Genomic DNA, 17,192 nt, shown 5'->3' with positions numbered 1-17,192 from the left:
CAAGAGGAAATTGAATGGGGTAAAAGAATGAGAAATATTGGAAACCTAAGTAAGAGTCTAAGAGAAACTATTATGTACCTAACTCAATGCCAGCACCTGCTAGACTATTTTTTCTAGCTAATTACACAAAGTCATTTTGTCTCAGATGGTTAACTAGATAATCAAACAAAAACAAGGTTTGTTTTTCTTAGAGAGATACTGTTTCTATTATAAAATCAATGCATTATAATAAAACATTTATTATTTTGTCCAAAAGATGTATTTTTGCTGAGAAAATTTTGATTCCAAAATGGGCAGCATGATTATCCCCAGCCTTATTTTCTTTGAAGTCCTTGCTATTGGTATGGCTTTGGACAAGTCAAGCTCTCCAAATTTCAGTTTACTCATTTGTAAAATGAGAATAATAGTACCACATCATAGGATATGGTAATTAAAGTTCAAAATGGAGAGAGAGCACTTATGATAGTACAATGTCTGACACAATAGTGATGTGCTAGCTAACATTATTGTTAATAAGCCATGAATTTGAAAATTTTCCATTTGTGTGGATTATGTGATGGTCTAAATATTTTAAGTCACACGTTATGTGACCTTTGGCAGTGGGTTAACAAGAAATAAGAAAAAAATTGGGAAAGTTTGATTGCTTGACATTAGGGGAAATACTAAGGATTTTTTTCATATCTTTAGTATAAAAATTCTATACATACAACTTTTAAAATGTATAGATTGTTTGATATACAGGGATAAGCAAAAGTAGGTTTACAGTTGTCTGTATGGAAAAAGGACATGCAGGTTATGATTATTACAATAGCTTTATTAACTCCGTTTTACGTACTCACAACTGTAAACCTACTTTTGCCAACCCCTGTAATATATATACTAAATCTCCAAATACAATCTCACATTGAAGGGGTTAGGGCTTCAACACATGAATTTGGGGGGGAACACTGTAGACTATAACAGACATTGCCAATGTCCTCTTGGAGAAGGGGGCAGGGAACTGCTCCTGGTTGAGAACCATTGGCATAAAGGCATGAAAAACTGGCGTGTTTAGGGGGAGTTCTTGCTGAGGAATAAGTAAATTAAGACCAGGTTGTAAAAAGCCTTCTATGTTACTGTACACAGTGTGGCTTTTATTGTAAGGCTTTGAGGTGATGTGTCAAAGGATATTTAAATTTTAAAATTGAGAAAATGCCTAAAATAGAAGGCCACAACAGACATGTCAATAGCATGTCAACACAATGCATACTATGTATCTATGAAAAGACAGTAAAATGATATGCATGCAGATTATGTGAATATATTTAAATGTTTATATAATACAAACATTTTCAAGCTAGGGAAAATTAGGAATTTTTGCTTTTTGAACAATGACTCTAATGGCAGCCTAGATTCTAGAACTGTGGTTCATTTAAAAAGCCAAGTCTATTTAAAGAACTGTTTCCTATTCTGAGAATATGGTACTTTCTGCTTTTTGAAGTTGAACAGTATTTTAAAATTATTATTATGAAATGGCAGTGAAAGTAGATGATGTTGATTTTTTTGTGCCCTGACCAAAAAAAAAATTTTTTTAAGGCCACATTATATCAGTTCTCAAAACCATTTTTAAAACTTTTCTCAATAGTGAAATCCCTAAGTCAGATGTTCTTTATTCTAGAGAAAGAATTGGAAATGGCAGAGCCCGGTAGTAGGGGAGATTTGCTAAGATGTTACTGATAAAAATATTGATAAAAACTTAGGTGAAGGCTCTTAGGGGGCTAGAGAGGAGAGATTGGTTGCAGAAACATTTCTAATGGAGAATTAAGAAAACTTACTGGTCCATTGAGTGTGGAGAGGGAGGAGTTGAGGATGACACCAAGGTTTCTCGCCTGTGTTCCTGGTTAGATAGTGGTACCACTTCATGAGATAGGGAATAGAAAAGGAGGAGTAAGTTTTGGAGGAGGTGGAGGGGAAGATAAGCTTTGGGCATTTTAAGTTTGAGATGCCTGCAGAGCATCCAGGCAAAGATATCTAGTAGTCAGTGAGAAACATGGATCTGGAGATAGTGAGAATTATTAGGGCTTGCTTGGGTGTGGTAGAAAGCTATGAATGACATAGCTCAGGGAGAAGAAAGAAGAACCAGAGACAGAACACAACCCAGAAGGACACTAATGTTTTAGGGTTTTGTTTGTTTGTCTATAAGAAACAAGGGTGAGAACTTCTGTTAAGGAAGCTACAAAGGAATGGTAGACCAAGAAGAAGAAAATGCTTTAGAGAATAATCACATGGAAGTGAGAGAAAAAGTTGTACAAAACAAAAGTTTGTTATATCAACTGTTGAAGAAAGAGCAAATAGTATGAAGTCTCAAACTAGACTATTGATTTTAGCCATTAGGAGCCCTGTGGTGACTAGTGAGAACAATTTTGTTAGAAGGCACCAAAAAAAGGATTCTCACAAGATATTGGGATGCACTATTCTGGACATCAGCTCAAGGAGCAAAGGCTCCTTTATTTCAAACCCAATGACTCTTGTGATGCTCACCTCTTCTGTTCTGGAGAGCCCCTTTCTTGAAATTAAATGTGGCTCTCTTACCACATTCTCTTCTGTGATTCTTTCCCTATTTTAGTTCTGTCCAAAGATATTCTAAGTTACCTTTCATCTTATAATATATTATTATTTTCTTTTGTAACTGGAGAATAGTTAGATAATAATAGAACTTCTTTACCTTCCCCATAATCTCTATTTAGCATCCATGTATTTAGGCTAGACTTTAAGAAAGACACATATGGTTGTAAGCAATATTCCTGTGGCCAAGATGTCAGGACTATCATTACCCAAATGGAGATTTCAAGTGTTTATCGGCCAGGGCTACATAGAAATCAATATCAAAGGTTCACTAAAGAAATATGAGCTACATACTGGAAGACAAATGTCACTCAGTACTATTTATAGGCTCCCTCTTCTCATCTCTTCTAATAATGGTTCCCACTACTGATTAAATGAGGGTTATTTTGGTGTTGACCATAGAGGTGAACTAGGAATATATTGTGAGTGAGGTTGTATATGGAAAAAGGTTAGAAGTTCTCAAACTTTTGGTCTCAGAGCCCCTTTACACTTGAAAAATTATAAAGGACCCCACAGATTTTTTTTTGTTTATATGGTGCCATAGACTGAATATTTGTGTCTCCCTCAAAATTCGTATGTTGAAACCTAACCCCCAATGTGATGGTATTTGGAGGTGGGGAACTGTTAGGAAGTGATTAGGTAATGAGGGCAGAGCCCTCATGAATGGGATTAGTAGTCTTACAGAAGAAACCCCGGAGTTTCCTTGCTCCCTTCCACCATGTGAGGACAACAATGAGAAGATAGCTATCAATGAACCAGGAAGCTAGACATCACCAGACACTGAATCAGACAACTTGATAATGTCCCACATTCACTGAGGCTTGGATGATTTTGTGTGTTTTTTGGGGTTTTTTGTTTTTGTTTTTTCTCTCTTGCTTCAGTTTGGATGGTTTCCATTGCTTTGCCTTCAACTTCACTTAGTTTTTATTCTCTAATGTCTAATTCCTGACAAACCATCCAGTTAATTTTTCATTTCAGATCCTGTTATTTTTCAGTTCTAGAATTCTCATTTGTTTCTTTTTTGTAGTTTCCACTTCTCTGTTGAAGTTTTCTATTTATTCCTTTATTATATTTATGTTTTCCTTTAAATATTTGAACACATTTTGCCTGGCCGGGCGTGGCTCAGGGGTTGAGCGTCCACCTGGGATCCAGGCGATTGGGGTTCGATTCTTGGTGAGGGCACATGCCCAGGTTGCAGGCTCGATCAATGAATCTCTCATCATTGATGTTTCTATCTCTCTCCTTTCCTCTCTCTGAAATCAATAAAGATATATTTTTTAAAAATTAAATTAAATTAAAAAAAATAAACACATTTATATAGTAGTTCATAATTTTTTCTTCTGCTCAAGAGTCACATTTTCTAATTCTTCTTTCTAACAATTTTTTAATCTTATTTCAGTGACTTTTATTGTCTTTCTAATAGAGGACTGAATATTGTTCAAGTAGTCAGTTAATTTACTTGCATCTTAGTGTGATACTTCCAAGTTTTGTTTTTAAGCTGTTTTTGGACAGAGCTAGAGTAGCTTTTACTCTTGGGCACCACTGTCCACTAGCCATGTCGGGCTATTAAGCACTTGAAATGTGACAAGTCCCAATTGAAGTATGCTGTAAGTGAAAAATGAACACTGAATTTCAGACTTAGTACGTAAAAAAGATTGTGAAACATCTCATTAATAATTTTTTATGTTGGTTACATGTTGATATGATACTGTTTTGGATATATTTGGTTAAATAAACTATTTTACTAATTTTATCTGTTTATTTTTTACTTTTTTTCAAGAAGTTACAAGAAAAATTTAAATTACATTTGTTTATCTTTAATAGTGCTGTTGTAGTGCTAGATTAGCTCTATTCCTAAATCCCAGCCTTTCTGGGATGTATACTAGATTCCTGGGCTAGTTACTGAGATCTCTCCACTGTGGCTGGTTGTAACACCAAATCTCCCATTTCTGTGCTATCTCTGGTCATTGTTCAGCCTCTAGCTCCCCAGAAGTTGTTCTCTGTCTAGTTTTGTGGAGTCTTTCCCTGTGCAGACTTCTCTGTGCAGCTTCCTTCTACCTGATATCTGATCTCTATCTCCTCAGTTCATTGACACCACCATGCTTTGCTTGGCCCTTCCCTGTGCTGAGGTCGGGAAAGTGTGCCTATGGGAAAAACTATGGTGATCGTGAAATTTATTCTTTTTTTTTTTCTTCTCTTAGGGATTACAGTTCTATATTTCCTATTGACCAATGTCTAAAAACAGTTATTTTATTTTTCCAGGTTTGGTAACTGCATTGGTGGAAGGTCTTGTGTCCAATATCAGTTACTACATTAAAATTGAAAACGGAAGTTCTTATGATCTTTCACTTCCATGTTGCAGGTTTTCCTTAAAGTCTTATGAGCATTGCTTGCCGGTTCATATTTTAAAATGATGGAGTGGAAAAACGGACTGTAACCTATGGGTTTGCGAGCAGGACTTGGTGAACTGGGAAGTTTTTCTTTAATATGAATGAATGAAAAGCAAACCATGGACATTGGATCCCTGTAATAGACACTTTTGGATACCTATCCTGAATTTGGTTTTAGTTTTTCTGTTGCTCACATAGCCCTTCTCTGCCTAACCATATGCCCAACCAGGGGAGCCTATCCTTAAATCAAGGGTACCTCCTGATTGGTCTAAGCTAATACACAATTCCAATCCCTCTTCCCAGTGGTTTGTTTAGACATAGACATGTTGCAATTTTGGTCAATGAGACACGAGGAAAAGCCTTTGAGAACTTCTGGAAAAAGTTTACTAAATATTTTTTTAAAAAGACAAAATAAAATATAGCCCACTTTCTTTTAGATGTTTTCAAGTCTGAGAATGATCACTGGGGATGAAATCTAAAGCACACAGAAGGATGGAAAATTGCTGAGCCTTTGATGATGTTATTCAGCCACTGAATTGGAAAACCCTGAGCTAATCACTCTTTCTCCGAACATGTAAGATATCACATCTCTGTATTGTTAAAACAGATTTCTGACACATAAAGTCAGTCTAACTGGTAAAAATTCCAGAATGTAGAGGACATGGTGCTCTGTCCACTCTCTTTACAAGTTTATGTTTCTAGTCACTGAAGATGACAGATAAAAGACATGAATGGAATCAACTGGTCTTGAAGTTCTGAATGGAACACTGGTATAAAGTTATTTTGGGGTCAGAACCAATAGATATCTAATATTCTTTGGGTCTTAACTGGCAGCACCTGGTGGGACAGAAAATAGGTACTTTTAAGGCACTCATACTTTCAAGGACCTGATCTGTGGGAGTTGACATTTCTAGGTTGGTGTGGGTGGAAGCTAGAATGGGCTGAGGCTCTTGGATACTCCTTTTTAAAATATTTGATAATTTACATGCAATAAAATTTACCATTTTGAAGTGTACAGTTCTGTGGGTTTTAGTAATTAAAAGTGTATAACCACTACCACTATTTAATTAAAGAACATTTTCCATCCATCAATTAGTAGACATTTGGGTTGTTTCTACTTTATGGATATAATGAATAGTGCTATGAATGTTCCTGTAAAAGTTTTGGTATGAATATGTTTTTATTTCTCTTGGGCATATATCTCTGAATACAAGTGCTGAGTCATATGACAGTTTTATTTTTAACCTTGTGATGAACTGCCACTGTTTTTTTAAAAATTGAATTTATTGGGGTGACACTGGTTAATAACAGGTTTCAGGTATACAGTTCTACAATACATCATCTATATATTGTATTGTGTGTTACCACCCCAAGTCAAGTTTCCTTCCATCACCATTTATCACCCTTTTACCCTCTTCTACCTTCCCCCACACCCCCATTCCTCTGGCAATCACCATACTATTGTCTGTGTCCATGAGTCTTTCTTTTTTTCTTTGCTTTGGTTTTTAAAAATTTAAAATTTTTCAATTACAGTTGACATTCAATATCATATTAGTTTCAGGTATACAACATAGTGGATAAACATTGATATAAAAATGAGCTTTTTGGTGTCCCTCAAATCTCATTATAAACAACTTCTCCTACTTCTCTTTTAGGAAGGGCTAGTTAAGTCTGAGCCTCAGAAAGTTTCTATATTAATAATAGTTTTATTAATAAATTAATATAATCATTAATATCATTAGCTACTAGCTATTAGCTATTAGCTAATGATGCTCTGTCCTCTAGGTGTCCCAGTCCTTTGATATTGTTGCTACTGCCCAGTCCTCCAATATGTGCTCATTTTGTTCATTGCAATCCCCTGAGGCCAATGAGCTTTGGTTTAGCCCGCCCCAGACTTCCCCTTCAGTTACAATCCTGTGGTTTTCACAACGTGCTTGGTAAAATGTGTCTCCTTGGTCAGTGCTTCCCAAACGTAACATTCATCAGAATCACGTGGAGGGCTTGTTCAACCATAGGTTTCTGGGTGCCATCTCTGGAGATTCTGACGCATTATGATACATCAGGGCTGAGTGGGAATTTGCATGTCTAGCAAGCTCTCAGGTGATGCAGATGTTGCTGGTCCAGTGAACACATTTTTCAGTGGTATAGCTCTAATGACCCTGCCTTTAGCAGTATTACTCTCATAGGCATCAATTTCTTTCCTATCAAACCTTTTTTTTGGTTGGAGGTGGCTATTGCATCAGCACAGTCATTCTCAAGCAGGGACAATTTTTATTCCCAGGAGAAATTTGGCAATGACTGGAGATATTTTTGTTGCCATACCTGGGTAAGAAGGTATGCTACTGGCATCTGGTAGGTATAGGCCAGAGATGCTGCTAAACATTCTACAATGCACAAGGCAGCTCCTTACCACAAAGGATCATCTGACCCAAATGTCAATAGTGCCAAGGTTAAGAAACTTGGCATCAACATGATACTGCTTTGTTTGCCAGTAGCATGAAATCTTGATAGTATCTATGTCAAGTACATAGCCAATTAAGTGAAGATAGAGATAAAGGAATGGTTGTGTTCCACCTCCCCCCCAATTTTTTTACAGCTCATTGGAAATAAAACATCTAAACTTTAAAACCATCAAGTGTTTAAAATATTGCTTGTCAACATGATAACTTGTCTTCAGATTTCTAACTTTTCCTTCTTAGGTCTCATGGCAGAATGGACATTGGGCCTATCTGTTTCTTTGGTCAGGTAATAATATAGCTCAGTCTCATAAATTGTAGTTTACTTTTTAAAAAATAATTCACTTTGACCAGTTTTTTCTGTACTTTTTAAAAAGAAATATTTCTTTTATTTTAGATGACACCAGAAAAGAAAAAATGGGAAAAGAGAGAATGCGATGTCCATTTCCCCCATTTGGAATACACTTCAGGAGCTAAGCATAGGTAAAACATTTGGAATTACTCTTCAATTGCTGGCATCACTTTACATTTTCAAAGGCTTATAAGGTACTCAAGATCAAGCCTTCCCTATTCCCTATCCCCCAAGAAACTTCATCACAGAATTACCATGTCAAAGCTGACCATGAAGTCAATCAGAGAACTTTATTTTGGCCAGATCAGTGGTTAATTTAAGCATAATTGGTCAAATGGACCAGTCATCTGTTTTCTTTGCTATTCCACAACAAACCCATCTTACTAGCTCTCCCTCCCTCCCTCCCTCCCTCCCTCCCTCCCTCCCTCCCTCCCTCTCTCTCTGTCTTTCACTCTCTCTTTCTCTCACCTTAGGGAATTTGCACTAGGTGTTCCTTCTGCTTTCAGCATTGCTTACTCCCCTTTCCCTGTGTCTTTATTTAAATATCACCTCTGTGATGAGACTTTTCTTAATTATCCTATTTCAAATTTCTACCCTGTCCCCAGTTGCACTTAATCGCTTTCTAATATTGTAAATGATATCCCTATTTATTTGTTTGCCCTCTCTCTTCTCATGAGAGTGTCAGGTCTTTGAGGGCAGGATTTTTTATCTGCTTGATCACTTCTCTATCCCTAACTTTTTTAGATCAAAAGGTATTTGAATTGGCATAATGTGTTCCCCATTTCTATATTTTTGTCATTTCAAGAATGTTATATGAAATAGAATCATATAATGTGTAACTTTTGGTGATTGCCTTTATTCTGTTTAGCTTAATTCTCTAGAGATTTATCTGGGCTGTATGTATCAGTAGTTTGTTCCTTTTTATTACTCAGTAGTATTCTATGATATGTATGTATCACAGTTTGTTTAGCCATTCAGTACTTGAAGGACATCTGGATTTTTCCCTCCCTCCCTTCCACTTTTTGGCTATTGTGAAAGCTGCTAAAACATTTATGTACAGGTTTTTGTGTAAATATAAGTTTTGCTATCTCTTTGATAAATGCCCAGAAGAACAGTTGCTGGACTATGTGGTAATTACATGTTTACTTTTTAAAAATTTTAAATATATGTTTATTGATTTCAGAGAGAGGAAGGGAGAGGGAGAGATAGAAACATCACTGATGAGAGAGTCATTGATCAGCTGCCTCCTGCATGCCCCCTACTGGGGATTGAGCCTGAAACCCAGGCCTGAGCCCTGACAATCGAAGGGCAATCTCCTGGATCCTAGGTTGATGCTCAACCGCTGAGCCACGCCCAGCCAGGCTGCATGTTTACTTTTATATGAAACTACCAAACTGTTTGTTTGTTTGTTAATCCTTACCTGAGGATATTTATCCATTGATTTTTCTTTTTTAGAGAGTGGAAGGAAGGGAGGGAGGAGATTAGAGAGAGAAAGAGAGAAACATCAATGTGAGAGACACACTGATTGGTTGCCTCCCAAGCATGCCCTGACAAGGACCAGGGATCAAACTGGCAACCCTACCACGTGCCCTTGACTGGGAATCGAACCCATAACCCTTCTTTGTGTGGGCTAACGCGCTCTAACCACTTAGCAACACTGGCCAGGGCTGCTTAACTATTTGTTAGAGAAGCTTTACTCTTTTATATTCCCATCAGCAATGTATGAGCGATCCCATTTCTCCACATCCTTACCAGTGTGTGGATATCATTATTTTTTATTTTAGCCATTCTTATAGATGTGTAGTGATGTTTCAGTGTGATTTTATTTTATATTTATTTGTTTATTTATTATTGGCTTTAGAGAGAGAGTGGACAGGGTGGGGGAGAGAGAGAGAAACATTGATGTGAGAGACACACATTGATTGGTTGCCTCTTGTGCACATCATGACCTAGGCTGGGAATTGAACCTGCAACCCTTTGTCTGCGGGCCGATTCCTAACCACTGAGCCAATCTGGCCAGAGCGGATTTTTTGTTGATGATCTAGCACAGTGCTCTTTTTCTTCCCCTTCCTCTCTCCTCATCTTGCTCCTCTTTCCTTTTTTCCTAGCTGTTGTCAGCCAAAAGCAGTATTCCCAGATCTCTCAGGATAGTACTGTACCTTTTGTCATCCACTTCTCACTGTCATCCAACATCTGTTTAGAAAACGGTAAGATTCCTTTACCCACCCAAATCAGGGTCAATTTTATGAGCATTCTAGAGTGAGAATCACTTCCATTCACTGAATTTGGGACCTTTCTCCCAGCCATCCTTTTAGTACCACAATCGTAGATTTTAAGCCAGACTTTTCAAAGGTATCCTCCTCTAACCCAGCTTTCCCTGGTTTCTTTACTCCTTTACTCTGTGAGTTTTTTCTTCATGGTTTTGAGAAAACTGCTTAAGTAACAATGACATACATGCCCCTAGAAGAGCACCCCAGGGCCCTTCTAGTACAAAAACCTTCCATCCTGGACTGGAACCAAGGCTCTGTGTTAAAGGCAAAAATAGATTCTTAAATTGTTTACATGTTATAAATGAAGACCCTTCTAAGAAAGTTTATGGTTGCACAAATCTAGAAAGAAAACTCTCTACACCTGAATGAAGTTATAAAAGGGATAAGCTATGTGTTGTTAGGAAAAGGGAAACTTGTTATTCCTTGGGACACAAACATAATATAGCTAATTGCTGTGTGGCTCAGGGAATGAGTAGGAGTTGGGGCTGACTGCCATAGGTCTCTTAGATTTGCTTGTCATGCATGACCTTATCATAGTCCTAACAACCTTAAAAACTATTGAAAGGTTAAAACTGTTAAAAACTGCTTTTAGATGATGTGCTTAGGGGTCAAGTGTTCCTTCCTCACCTCCCAATTCCCTACATATACTTCTGAAATTGATTTGTTGAGGGATCAAAATTTAAAACTGGAACTGTCTCATTGGGATGGGACAGATATTGAGGAAAGAGACCCAGGGGCATATGCTAAGAACAAGCCAGTGGGTATGGCAAAACAGCATATAGGAATGAAGTAAATCGTAAGGTAACAGGGAATTCAGCATGGAAATGTCCAGGAATACAAATATGTCCGTAAAGTCCAATGACTGGAAATCCCCCAGCAAGCTATTGGATGGCAAGCAGGTAGCCAGCCCACCAGATAGTTTGTGAACAAGAAGCAAGGCCTTGAAATTGAAGGGCAGAGACTGAAATCTCAAAGTGGGAGACTGGAAAAATTACGTTATCTAATCCTAAGCAAACTGGTGATGGAGCTTGTTTAGTCCTTCCAGTCTAAGGTTAGAATGTTCTCATGATCCAGTGAGGATGAGCCAGGAATCTTTATGCAGTAAGCCACAAGAACCCAACTCAGACGAGCTTAAGAAATGAGAAGTATTTGCTTGTGTCCAAGAGGGTAGCTCAGAAGATTAAAGGAAAAATTGCAGGAACAGTGTCCAAGGCAAGATGTGGGACTTAATATGGCAGAGACTTCTCTTTCCATCTCTGTTTGACTGAATTCTACAGTTAGGCTCACTCCACATGGTAAAGATGGCCACTACCCACCATAGATTCCTGTGCTAACTGCTTTGGAAGAAAGTGCTCTCCCCCTCCCCTGCCAGTGTCCATGTTTCAATCCCAGGCAATGACTCTAATTAGTTCCATTTGTGCCCACCCTATGGCCCAAACATGGTGGACTGGGAGATAAAGTAATATTATTGGTCTAACCTGGGTCATTGGCTCATGGGTTGCAAGGAAGTATTGTCAGCCCAACCTGAGTCGCATGGGATGGGATTGGGATAACTCAAAGTAAGAAAAGTCAACTAGATCCATTGTTTTGGAAGAAAAGGTAAATCCTGCCCTTAACCCAGGGCTGGGGTGGGGAATGGAGGTGAAGACAAAAATGGATTCAAAATTTCACCTGGAGTTATGGCCAAATGAAGAGCTCAAGGCTAAGGCAAAAGACCTGAAGATAGAATAAACAGTATACCCGTTCTCATTACTAGTGTTTTAAAACACCTATGCATAGGGAAAGAATCCTGGAAAAGTTACACCAAAATGATAACATTGCTTGTGTGGTGAGATTCCATGCCCCCCCCCCCCCGTTTCATATCTCTATTTAAAATTTTTTTATTCTGTATGTAATTTACTGGTTTATTGAATGGACTAGACTTGGTAGGACTGAATAAAGAAATGGCAAGTTTTTCTCTTCCCCCAAATTCTTGAAGCCATCTGTGAATCTTTCCGTATGTTCACTACAAGGGTAGACTTTTACAAGGGGAGAATGTTAGAATTGAAAGGCCTTAGAGATCATGTCATTCAGTTCTCTCTTGCAGATGAGAAATCTGAAGCCCAGAGATACTGAGTACCCAAACTGGTTAGTGGAAGAGTCAGGAACAGGACCAAATTCTACTGACTACCAATAAAATGTTCTCTCTGGTACACAGGATTCTGTCCTGAGATGGGGGGATGCTGAAGAACCTCATCTGTAGGTCTACAGAGTGTGTGGGGATTCTTGAAAGGCTTCTAATACTTCAGATGTCATCAGAAGGGTTTAATTCCTTGGGGTTAAAGTCTTGGTCCCATTTTGGAGCAAATCTCTTTGAGGACAGATAATTCTTAAGCTGATAATTACTTACACTTTAATATGAATTGATTTTGGTTCCTTTTTCAAGTAGGCTTTGGTAGACTACTTTGGGCAGAATTTACCCAATGAGTACTGACATGGTATAAATTTTGAAATCAATAATCCTTTTATGTTAATGTCTTTTTTGTTTGTTTGTTTAGGTTGGATCATAAAACCTTACTCAAAATTGGAAATTCTGAAATGGAAGACAGTGCTCCATACTGCTGTGAAGAAGCTGCAAGGAGCCATAATTCAAATGTAGGGAGCCCTCTGAAGTCTTCAGAATCATATACTTTTATGAGGCATATGATACAGTAGATAGACAAGAAGAGATATAGAGCCCACGTGACCCTGGACAAGTCATCCTCCCTATCACCTTGCCTATTGTATCCTTAATATGAAAAAATACATGCACACACAGACCCTTCTCTTCCTGGTAACTCATGGAAAGGTCTCTCTATGATACATGTCCTATCAATCAGCCTTATCATATGACCAGTACAGGATCATGTGTGACAATGTTGGAGAGGAGGGAAGGAAGAAAAGATGTAGTCAGTTGTAAGCAAAGTACTGTTCTAAGGAAACATAAAACCAGTCCCAGTTTTTATGTAAGATGGGAAACTAAACATCTCAGCAAATTAGCCATCAATAAAGGACAGATCAAAGAACTAGGAGGTGATGATAACCACAGCAAGCATTGACAAGATACCCTGCACTAGACTGTTGGCCTTATGCTTTACATGTGTTACCTATACTCCTTATAACACACCACAAGAGAGGTACGATTATCATCTCCATGTTACAGATGAGGAAGCTAATGTGACACAAACTGGCAATTCATTCAGCCATACAGTAAGACAAAGGCAAAGCCAGGACTGAAACCCAGCTCCATCTGACTCCAAAGTCTACCCACTTTCTACCACGCTTTCTTTCTACACCAGCTCTTCACCTGCCACTGTGTGAAAATACCACTTACTACTTGCAGGAGTGTATTTTAAATGTAATGCATCCTTAGTACTTAAATTTTTCAAAAATTTAGAAAAGTTCAAGAAGAAAACACACACAACCTTTTCACTAAGGGAATACCGTTTTTATCATTTTGACGTATACCCTTCCAGCTTTTTTCCAATATATACACCCCCCCATACATATAGTAAGTACTGTGTATTTAAATGTTATGTATTTTATCTGTTGATATATTATCTGTTAAGATATAGACTATCTTTCGAATGCCATTTTTGTCCTGCTTTTTCTCCTTTCACATGAGCATTTTCCCATGCTGTTAAATTCTTCAGAAATAAGATTTTGAATGGCTGCTTTGAATTAATCCCATTGCATGGGTATTCCATTATTTTTAAACTATTCTATTATTGAATATTTACCTTTGTTCAATGGTCCTATAAATATTTTTCATTTCTTTGATTCCTTCCTAAAGCTATATTCCTAGAAGTAGAACTTGGTCAAAGGATATAAACATTTTTAAAGTTCTAGAGAGCTTCTGCCAAATTGCTTTACGGGAAAACCATGCCAGCTAGCCTCTCATAGCAATGTGAGAGGGGCCATCTCAACATTCTTAGCCCTGAATATAATTGTTAAAATTATTCAACTTTGATAAATTGATAGACAAAGAATACTCTTAAGTGTCTATTTCTTTACTAACTAGAGGGGTTTAACTTTTAAAGTATTTTTTGATATTTAAAAACATTTTTTCTGTGAACCAGGTGTTCCTGATCTCTGCACCTTTTTCCCCTATGGGTTTTGGTGTCTTTCTTACCTGTTCATTTAAGTTTTTTGTTGTTGTTGTTTGTTTTGTTTTGTTTTGCTTTTAATCCTCATCTGAGGGTATTTTTTCCATTGCTTTCCAGAGAGAGTGGAAGGAAGAGAGAGAGAGAGAAACATCAATATGAGAGAGGCACATCGATTGGTCGCCCTCCCGCATGCGCCCTGACCAGGGCCAGGGAATGAGCCTGCAGCCAAGGTACAGTCCCGTGGCCAGAATCAAACCCGGGACACTTCAGTCCACAGGCGGACTCTCTAACCACTCAGCAAACTGGCTAGAGCTTCATTTAATTTTTTTACGTATTTTGTTATTTGTGGTAAATATTTATTTCTCCAGTTTATTGTTTCCTTTTTAATTTTATGATTAAGATGTAGGTGTTTTAACTTTTCTTATTGTACAATTATCAATGTTTTGTTTTAAGATTTTTTTCCCTATTATAACTGGAAAAATCTTTTCTCATTCTGAGGTTAGGTAGACCTACCCTACTTTTTATTTCTTTTTTCTACATTTAGCTGGAAATTTTGTTGTGGGAGGGGATGAGATTCTAGCTTTATTCCTCCTATGCCAATAATAATGATCGCTAGTATTTACTGGGTGCTAATACTAACAGCCAGTGTTTATTGAGTGCTTGTTTTGTGTAAAGCACTACATGAAGCAATTTATATGCTTCCATGAGTAAGTCGCTGTTGTTAAGCCAAGGTCAGAGAGCTAGTTAAGTGGGTGAGCTGCTATGTAAGCTTATGTTTGATGCCAAAGCTTGTGGATTTAACCTCAACACTATTATCTCTCTGGCGCCATCCATGTATTGAATATATTCTCTGTTATCCATTGATTTGAGTTTTCAATTTAATTATATCTTCAATCTTATATACATTAGGTTTTGTTTTTGAGCTATCTGTTCTATTCCATTAATCTGCCTATTAAGTTTTCAGCTATTTTAATTATTCAGATTATATACTATGAGAGAGGCAAGGTATGGTGTTAGAAAGAGCCTTGAAGCCCAATTGTTGGGGCTAAAATCCCAGCTCCATTCATTCATGTGACATTGGGAAAGTCACTTAACTTTTCTTTGCCTCACTTTCCTCAACTGTGAAATGGGTATAATCATAGTAGCTGTCTTTTAGGGTTGCTGTAAATATTACTAGCACAAATAAGCACTGAATGTTAGTTATTACTATCTTAATATCTGGTACAGCAAAACTCCTCTTGTTACTTCCTACATCAAAGCATCTTAGCCAGTTTCACCAATTTATTCTTTTAGGTGAATTTAGAATTAGTTTTTCAAGTTTATAAAGGCCATAAAGTGATGTGGATCAGGCAACATATTTTAATGAAAAGAAAACCAAACTTTTAGGGGCTATATATGTGAACTCAGTTTTGCTGTTTACCTAAAACTGTTCTAAAAAATAAAGTCTAAAAAATTTGAAAGGAAAAAATAAGCCAAACTTGGAGTTAGAACACCCAGGTTCATTAGTCATGGGGTGTGCGATCTTATGTGAGCACTTGGACTCCCTGAACCCGTTTCTTCAGTTGTTTAGGGATAATAAGATGTCTTCCGCTTACCATAGCAGGTTGTTATGAAGCTTAAAGCAACACAATATATATAAACATGTTTCGTAGACACTAACTCACTAAGCAAGTAAAAAGCATTTTTATTAATAACCCAATTCCATCAGATGGTTTCTTGAAACAAGTAAATTTAGAACCAAGAAGAGATGGCTTGGCAGAGTAGATGGAGGAGGAGAATTTAGCTGGCACAGCAACATGGATGAGCAAGGTGCTTTTATACATGACCTATAGTAATAAACTGTGTCAAGGGAGTATTTGTTTTTTAACAATGAGAATTGCTCAAGTCAGTAGAAGTAGTTCCCAAGGGATCTGTCATATACAGAATCCAAGCTTTAAAAAGCGCACAGGTAATTTTACAAGTTGTGCATTACAAAACATTTCTGCGAGAAAAGCAGTCAAGTCTGAACATCCCCTGGTTACTGGGGTTAGAGATACCATGGAGATTAAATGTATGCTTGCTGGATGAAATGCAATTTTAGGTAAATCAGAACTACCAGCCTTTTTACCCTACCAAATTTCTACCACACATGCTACACAGATATTATAGAGATACCATGGAGATTAAATGTATGCTTGCTGGATGAAATGCAATTTTAGGTAAATGAGAAATACCAGCCTTTTTACCCTACCAAATTTCTACCACACACGCTACACAGACATTATAGAAGTTTAATATCAAGTCAGACCCAAGGAAAATTAAGGGCAGGAGGAAAGAATCTTCTCTAGCCCCAGTGGCAGGTCTGGGATTTAGACTCTGGATTTATCACAGGAAGTCCGATCTGACAAACATAGTGAACCCTCCCATTCTAGACCAGATCCCAAGGCACTCCTCATAGCAGAGCACATTCTCCAGACCAGGTCTACCTAGACCTTTTTCTGAGCCTGAATCAGATCTCTGGGCCTCAGCTGGTGAAGCTGTAGTGCTCTGATTTTACTCATGTTCACTGTTAGAGCATGGTGATGCAAAAGCACTAGTCTGGGAATCCCAGGCTTGCTTCTAACCCTGATCCTGCCACTTCTTAGCTATGTGACCAGAGTACAAGGGTCAATGTTGCATGAAGGTTCAGAGCCAAGCTTTGGAGTCTACACAGTTTTCATGTTCCCATTTACCAGCCACGGGGGACACTTACTTTTCTCATATAAAACGGGGATCCTACTAGAATCTACCACATAGGGTTGTTGAAAGCATTAAATGAAATAATACAGCTAGCTACTATAGTAAATGCTCAATAAACAGTAACTATTATTTATCAGTTATTGTTCCTTTTTCTGTACTTTGGCTCCTTCATCTGTCAAATGGTATTAGATATTCTCATTCAGTGGATGCTCCCACCATAAGGAATTTAGCTTAGTATTAGATTCTTAGGCCTATTTGATTTGAGATAATTTCAGGTA

At 37.6% G+C, this 17,192-nt stretch overlaps 1 long non-coding RNA gene across 2 annotated transcripts; it reads left to right on the top strand.

Moving 5' to 3' along the window:
• Positions 1-5,437: 5,437 nt before the first annotated feature.
• LOC107544083 (uncharacterized) lies at positions 5,438-12,982 on the top strand. Of its 2 annotated transcripts, XR_015714005.1 has the most exons (4): positions 5,438-5,568; positions 7,694-7,739; positions 7,848-7,933; positions 12,610-12,982. It is a non-coding gene; the product is annotated as an uncharacterized LOC107544083 (long non-coding RNA). The 2 variants fall into 2 exon arrangements; XR_015714006.1 differs by lacking the exon at positions 7,694-7,739 and having other exon boundaries at positions 12,610-12,706.
• The last annotated feature ends 4,210 nt before the right edge of the window (positions 12,983-17,192 follow it).

The sequence above is a fragment of the Miniopterus natalensis genome, chromosome 2 (assembly GCF_054644295.1).
Source record: "Miniopterus natalensis isolate mMinNat1 chromosome 2, mMinNat1.hap1, whole genome shotgun sequence".
Taxonomy (NCBI): Eukaryota; Metazoa; Chordata; class Mammalia; order Chiroptera; family Miniopteridae; genus Miniopterus; species Miniopterus natalensis.
The sequence above is the reverse complement of the archived record's forward strand: the minus strand, read 5'-3'. Positions and strand labels throughout refer to the sequence as shown.